We start from the raw sequence: 8,515 nt of genomic DNA, 5'->3' as shown, positions 1-8,515 counted from the left end.
ATACCAATAACTGATAACAGTTCAGAATATAAAGAATAAATCATAGAAACAGTAGCTCAATGATATCAAGTACAATTCGTTCTCATTTCAGAATTTTAGGCATGCTTTCAAGTATAACAGTTTAAAATCCAATACAAATAAAGTAGGCCAATTACCAGTTAGCATGAGGAAAGTATATCTATATACCTACATGTCAAGTATACACATAAATCAAGAGTATCACAGTGGATCCATCGATAGTTTTTACTCTTAGCACTGTACAGGTGCCTGGCATAACTGCCCATCATCAAGCACATATAAGAAAAACTAAGCCTGCGCCCACTGCTGGCATGTCAGACTCTAGAGGAGCGGATCCTGCCCAAGTGCTAATCATAATTATCTAGCCCAATAGTGAAGCCTGGTGCACGCGTAGCCCCAAAATAACAACACTTATCCCAATGTGGGCCTGCCGCATGTGTCACCTCAAAAATTAGTACCAAACCGGCTATAAGGCCCAAACTCAGTCATTTACCGTTCAAGTCTCAGATAAACACATTTTAAATACTCAGTTTAACAGAATCTCCCTTAGCATGATTCACAGTTCAATTAATCAAACAAGTAGAGGGAACGCTGGGATAACATGATATGATAGCAAAACAAGCTCGACCCCAAACCATAAACAAACCAGTGCACGCACACACTCCCATCACCAAGCGCATACATAACCCCAATATCTTTCATATAATGTAGTCCTTAGGGTTGGATACCCTCAAATCCAAGTTTATATGTGTCACTTACCTCACAATGCGCAAATCACAACTCCAACAAGCCCTTCCCACGCGTGTCGGCCTCTAAACGACTCGAATATAGTTACAAATAACTCAATATCAACAAATAATGTCATAGGAAACAAGTCTAAACAATAAAGTTTCGACCTTTGTCAAAGATCAAAAAGTCAACCCCAGCCCGCATCTCGGAACCCGACAAAATTTACAAATTCCGGAACCCATTCGATTACGAGTCCAACCATACCAAAATTATCCAATTCCGACCTCAAATTGACCGTCAAACCTCCATTTTCATTTTTGAAATATTTCCACAAAATCCCCCATTTCATCACTTTAATTCACTATTTAAATACTAAAAACGAAGACAGAATCATGAAATATTAACAAATCTAAGTCAAAATCACTTAACCCGATCCAAGACGTGAAAATCCACTCCAAAATCACCCAAAACTGAGCTATACATTTCAAAATATGAAAATAATACTCTAACCCTAGATTTGGGTTTTAACATTCTACTGCCCAGTTGTTCCTTTTCATGATCGTGGAAAGTCCCTCGCGATCGCGAAGAACAAATGTTTATTTCCCTCCAAAATGGTCTACACGAATGGGGAAACAAAGTCGCAAACGCGATGCTAAACCAACCTGACCCATCGCGAACGCGGGCAAAACTACGCTATCGCATAGGCTTAAAGCCTGACTTTCCAGTTGACTACTCCACTACGCGAACGCGTGAACCACTCCGCGATCGCGTTGACTTGAGATGTCAAGGCTTCGCGAATGCATGCCTAATATCGTGAACGCGATGAATAAATCCCACCAGCCAACAAACAAACCTTCGCGGTCACGATCCTCCCTTCGCGATCGCGTATGAGGAAACCAGATGCCCAGTTTTTAGCAGTCCACCAAAGACCAAAATGACACCGAACTTGATCCGAATCACACCCGAGGCCCCCGGGACCCCTTCTGAACATACCAACAAGTCCTAAAACATGATACAAACTTAGTCGAGGCCTCAAATCATATCAAACAACATCAAAATTATGAATCACACCCCAATTCAAGCCTATTGAACTATTGAACTTCAAACTTCTAAAAATAATACTGAAACATACCAAACCTTCTCCGATTGACCACAAATTTTGTACATAATTCATAGATGACACAACCGACCTATTCCATTTCCCGGAACTGAAATCCGAGCCTAGTATCAACAAAGTGAACTCTCGATCAAACATCTCAACCTTACAAACCTTCACCTTTCCAACTTTCGTCAATTCAAGCCAAAACAACCTACGGACCTCCAAATCAACATCCGAAAATACTCCTAGGTCCAAAATCACCATACGAAACTATCGGAACAATCAAAAAATCTATTTCGGAGTCGTCCACACAAAAGTCAAAATCCGATCAGCTCTTTCAGCTTAAGCCTTCAACCTTGGGACCAAGTGTCCCAATTCACTCTAAAACCTCCCCGGAACCGATCCAACCACCCTGGTAAGTCACATAAAAATAATTAAGCATATAAGAAACGCTAAATGGAGGAACGAGGCTTTAATACACAAAATAATTGGCCGGGTCGTTACATTCTCCCCCTCTAGAATCATAATTGGAGTCTCAAATAGGTGTGGATAGCTACTCCGCATGTCCCGCTCGATCTCCCAAGTAGCCTCCTCGATTGGCTGCCCTCTCCACTGAACCTTCGCTGAAGCTATATTCTTTTATCTTAACTTTCAAACCTGCCGATCCAAAATGGCCGCTGGCTCCACATCATAAGTCAAATCCCCATCTAACTGAACTGTGCTGAAATCCAAAATATGAGACGGATCACCATAATACTTCCGGAGCATAGATACATGAAACACTGGTTGAACACCCCATAGACTAGGTGGCAATGCAAGCTTGTAGGCTACCTCTCCAATCCTCTCAAGCACCTCAAAAGGGCTAATATACCGAGGGCTCAATTTGCCCTACTTCCCGAACCTCATCACACCTTTCATAGGTGATACTCTGAGCAATACCTTCTCTCCCACATATATGGAACATCATGAACATTTCGATCAGCCTAACTCTTCTGTCTAGACTATCTTGTACGAAGCCGATCCTGAATTAACTTGACTTTCTCTAAGGCATCCCGAACCAAATTAGTACCCAACAACCTAGCCTCTCCCGGCTGAAACCAACCAACTGGAGAACGACACCGCCTCCCATATAAGGCCTTATAAGGAGTTATCTGAATACTCGATTGGTAGCTATTATTGTTGGAAAACTCAGCAAGCGGTAGAAACTGATCCCAAGAACCCCCGAAATCCATAACACAAGCGCGTAGCATATCCTCTAAGATCCGAATGGTGCGCTCGGACTGTCCGTCCGTCTAGGGGTGGAATGTTGTACTCGACTCAACCTGTGTGCCCAACTCTCACTTCACTACTCTCCAAAACTGCGATGTGAACTGCGTGCCCCGATTAGAAATAATAGACACCGGCACACCGTGAAGATGAATAATCTCGCATATATATATATATATATATATATATATATATATATATATATATATATATATATCAGCCAATCGCTCTGAAGAATAGATATTCACAACTGGAATGAAATATGCGGACCTAGTCCACCAGTCCACAATCACCCAAACTACATCTAATTTCTTCAAGGTCCGTGGGAGCCCAACAACGATGTCCAGGGCAACACGCTCCCATTTCCACTCAAGAATCTCAAGCCTCTGATGCAAGCAGCCCTACCTCTGATGCTCGTACTTCACATGCTGACAGTTCAAGTACCGAGGCACATACTCTACTATATCATTCTTCATTCTACTCCACGAATAGTGCTTCCTGAAGTTCTGATACATCTTCGCGGCACCCGGATAAATTGAATATTGCGAACTGTGGGCCTCCTCAAGAATTAACTCACGCAACCCATCTACATTGGGCACAAAATCTGACCCCTGCATCCTCAACACCCCATTATCTCCTATAGACACCTCCTTGGTATCACCGTGTCCTTAAGGACAAGAAAATGGGGGTCGTCATACTGACGCTCTCTGATGCGCTCATACAAAGAAGACTGAAACCACGCAAGCTATAACCCACTAGGCTACGAAGCATCTAACATCATGAACTGATTAGCCAAGGCCTGAACATCTTATGCTAGTGATCTCTCACCAATTATAATATATGCAAGGCTACTTATACTCACTGCCTTTCTACTCAAGGCATCGGCCACCACATTGGCCTTCCCGGGTGGTACAAAATTGTGATATCATAGTCTTTTAATAGATCCTACCATCTCCGCAACCTCAAATTTAGATCCTTCTTCTTAAACAAGTGTTGTGGACTCCTATGATCTGTAAATACCTCACAAGACACGCCGTAGAGATAATGCCTCCAAATCTTCAATGCATGAATAGTGGCTGCCAACTCTATATCATGAACAGTGTAGTTCTTCTCATGGGGCTTCAACTAGCGTGAAGCATAACAATCACCCTATCCTCTTGCATCAAGACACACCCAATATCAATCCAAGAAGCATCACAATAAACCGTATATGAACCTGATGCTAAAGGCAAAACTAGAACTAGAGTTATGGTCAAGGCAGTCTTGAGATTCTGAAAGCTTTCCTCACTCTCATCAGAACACCTGAATGGGGCATCCTTCTGGGTCAATCTAGTCAAAGGTGCATCAATAGACAATAAACCCTCCACAAAAAAGAAGTAATATCCAGCCAAACCAAAAACTCCAGATCTCAGTAGTTGAAGACGGTATGGGCCAACTCTGAACTGCCTCAATCATCTTCGGATCTATCTTGATCCCTTCCATATGCCCCAAGAATGCCACAGAATCAAGCCAGTACTCACACTTGGAGAATTTAGCATAAAGCTTCTTCTTCCTCAATGTCTGGAGTACAATCCTCAGATAGTGTTCTTGATCCGCCTGTGTGAGTACACCAGTATAACATCAATTACTACTATGACAAAAGAATCAAAATATGGCTGGAATCCACAGTTCATCATATGCATAAATGTTGTTGGGGCATTAGTCAGCCCAAAATACATCTCAAGGAACTCATAGTTACCATAGTGGGTCCTGAATGCCGTCTTCAGAATATCAAAATCCCGAATCTTCAACTGGTGGTACCCAGACCTCAAATCAATCATAGAGAACACTCTAGAACCCTGAAGCTGGTCAAATAAGTCATCAATGCACAGTAGTGGGTACTTATTCTTAATTGTAACTTTGTTCAACTGCCTATAATCAATGCACATCTGCATAGTACCATCCCTCTTATTCATAAATAGAATCGGTGCACCCCAAAGAGACACACTAGGCCTAATGAATCCCTTATCAAGTAGCTCCCAAAGTTGTTCTTTCAATTTCATCAACTTTGTCGGTGCCATACGATACAGTGGAATACCAATGGACTGAGTGCCCTGCACCAAGTCAATACCAAATCAATGTCCATGTCGGGTGGCATGCCCGACAGGTCTACAGAGAACTCATCTGGAAAGTCTCTCACTACTGGAACGGACTCAATGGTAGGAGTATCAGCACTAACATCCCTCACAAAGGCCAAATATGCCAGACAACCCTTCCAAACCACTGTTAGGCCTTCAAATATGAAATCACTCTATTGGGAACATAGTCTAGAGAACCTCTCCACTCAACCCTAGGAAATCTCGGCATCCCAATGTCACGGTCTTAGCGTGACAATCCATAATAGTGTGATATGGTGACAACCAATCCATGCCTATAATCACATCAAAACCAACCATACTAAGCAGTAAAGGATCAAATCTCGTCTTTAATCCCCCAATAGTCACCACACACGACCGATATACACGGTCCACAATAATAGAATCACCCACAGGTGTAAATACATGAACAACCGTAACTAAGGAATCACGGGGCATATCCAAATAACGACTAAAGTACGATGATACATATGAATAAGTGGAACCAGGGTCAAATAATATGAAAGCATCCCTATGGCATATAGAAACAATATATGTGATCACTGCATCTGAAGCAACTGCCTCTGGCCAAACGGGAAAAGCATAGCATCGAGTCTGACCAAGACCTGAATGACCTCCCCCTCTAGGGCGACCTCGAACGGCCTGAGTCCCACCACGAGCTGGCTGACCAGGTGTGTAGAAATTGGTGCAGGGGTCATAGAATGGCCTCCCTACTGCACTAAACCTCTGTAATGATGGGGACAATACTTCCTCACATGCCCCAACTCTCCACAATCATAACAATCAGAACCCAATAATGATGAACCCTGAAATGATGGAGCACGAGATGAACTCTGAGCTGGGAGGTCACTGAAAGATGACTGACCCGAATAAGAACTATATAAACCATGACTAGCTGATGCACCACGAGAATCAAACGAGCCATCTGAGCGGGCTTATAAGGACGACCTCTGCTGTGATGTGACTGACCTCCGAATGAGGTACCACTGAAACCACTAAAACTATGGGGCCTCTTTCCCTCCTGCTCCTCGCGCTCAAGCCTGCAAATAAACTCCAATTGCCTAGCAATCTTGACCACCTAGTGATGACCTAGCATCCGTCTCGGCCTCTCGGGCTAAACTGTACGTAGGCCGTAGTTGAGGCCATCAATGGACCTCTTGATCCTCTCTCTCTCTCTCTCTCTCTCTCTCTCTCTGTGGGAACCAACCATATAGCATGATGGGCCAAATCTAGAAATCTCATCTCATACTCGGTCACAATCATATCTCCCTAGTGTAGCTACTCAAAATCTCTACGCAGATCCTCCCTATGAGTCTGTGGAACAAACTTCTCTTAAAAGAGAATGGAGAACGTGCCATGAAAGTGGCGCTGTGCCAACTGGCCTGCTCAACTCATAGGTCTGCCACCATCTATAGGTTGCCCCTGTCAGCTGAAAAGTGGTAAGTGCAACTCTACTGGTCTACAAAATACCCGTTGTGCGAAGAATCCGCTGACGCCAGTCTAAGAAATTATGGGCATTCTCTGACTTCTCCCTACTGAACTCTGGAGGCTAAAGCCACCTAAACCTCTCTAGTCTCTTCTACTCCTCATCACTCATAGGTGAGCCAATCTCGCCCCAAGCAACAACAACCGGCTGGGCTGGTAGCACCCATAGTGTCTGGAATCCCTGAGCTATCTACTCTGGAGTACGGGCAGCAGGAGTTTGAGCACCTCCCCCGGCCTGAGAAGTGGTTGGTTCGACTGGAACTGAAACCGTCTGAGCAAGGCTAGTGCATATAGTCAAAATCTTGGCCAAATCCTCCTGAAGGCTTGGCATCACAATGGGCATAGCTGGTGTCTGAGCTGGTCCCACCGGCTTAATAACATCTGGTATCTGCCCCTCAGCTAGAGAAACTGGTGGCTCCACAGGTGCTGCTCTAGTTGTAGTACGAGCCGCACCTCAGTCTCTACCGCAGCCTCGGCCTCTCACGGCTCTAGCTGGTGATACTGGTGCTCTTCTGCCTGATCCAGTCACACGTGTCCTCACCATCTGTGAGAGAATAAAATAGTCAAGTTTCAAATTTCGGAATTAACAAATTTGCATGATAAAAATGCAAGGAAGTGAAGTTTACTAACAGTTCGGTAGCCTCTCGAAGATAAGTATAGATGTCTCAGTACTGATCTGCAAGACTCTACTAAACTTGCTCGTGACTCATGAGACCTAAGCAACCTAGGGCTCTATTACCAACTTGTCACGAACCAAAATTCACAAGTCATGATGGCACCTAACCCAACCCGCTAGGTGAGCCAACAGTCACATGATATCAATGAAAATGAAATAACATGGTCTAATAACTCAACAGCAGAACAAGTACACAAGCACAACTGAATAACAAGTTATGAAATAAATCTTCTAATACAACTATCTGAACATAAGAAACAGTAAAGATAAAGATATCAGGAAGAGAACTTCAAGGACTGCAGACGGTATGGAAGCTACCTCGTAGTCTCCCAAATAGCTGGCACATTTCAAGCCTGAAAATCACCTCGACCAGATGTACCTGGATCAACACACGAAGTGCAGAGTGTAGTATGAGCACAACCGACCCAATGTACTCAATAAGTAACAACACTAACATTGGGTTGAAGTTAGTGATTAGCTCAGAACAACAATCTAATACCAATACCAATAACCGATAACAAATCAGAATATAAAGAATCAACCATAGAAATAGTAGCTCAATGATATCAAGTACAACTCGTTCTCATTTAGAACATTTGGGCATGCTTTCAAGTATATCAGTTTAACCCAATACAGATAAAGCAGGTCAATTACCCGTTAGCATGAGGAAAGTACATATTTATGCTTATATGTCAAGTATACATGTAAACCAACAGTATCACAGTGGATCCATCAATTGTATTTGCTTTTAGCATTGTACGGGTGCCTGGCATAACTGCCCATCATCAAGCGCTTATAAGAAACACTATGCTTTCGCCTGTTGCTGGCATGTCAGACTCCGGAGGGAAGGATCCTTCACAAGAGCTAATCATAATCATCTAGCCCAATATCGAGGCCTGGTGCACGCGTAGCCCCAAAACAATAACACTTAGCCCAATGTGGGCCTGGCATATGCGTCACCTCAAAAATCAGAATCAAACTAGCTCTAAGGCTCAAACTCAGCCATTTACCGTTTAAGTCTCAGATAAACACATTTCAAATACTCAGTTTAACAGAATTTCCCTTAAGTGGTATCAACAACATGTGAGGAATCAAGTCTCAACAATT

Source organism: Nicotiana tomentosiformis, chromosome 7, assembly GCF_000390325.3.
Source record: "Nicotiana tomentosiformis chromosome 7, ASM39032v3, whole genome shotgun sequence".
NCBI lineage: Eukaryota > Viridiplantae > Streptophyta > Magnoliopsida > Solanales > Solanaceae > Nicotiana > Nicotiana tomentosiformis.
The sequence above is the reverse complement of the archived record's forward strand: the minus strand, read 5'-3'. Positions refer to the sequence as shown.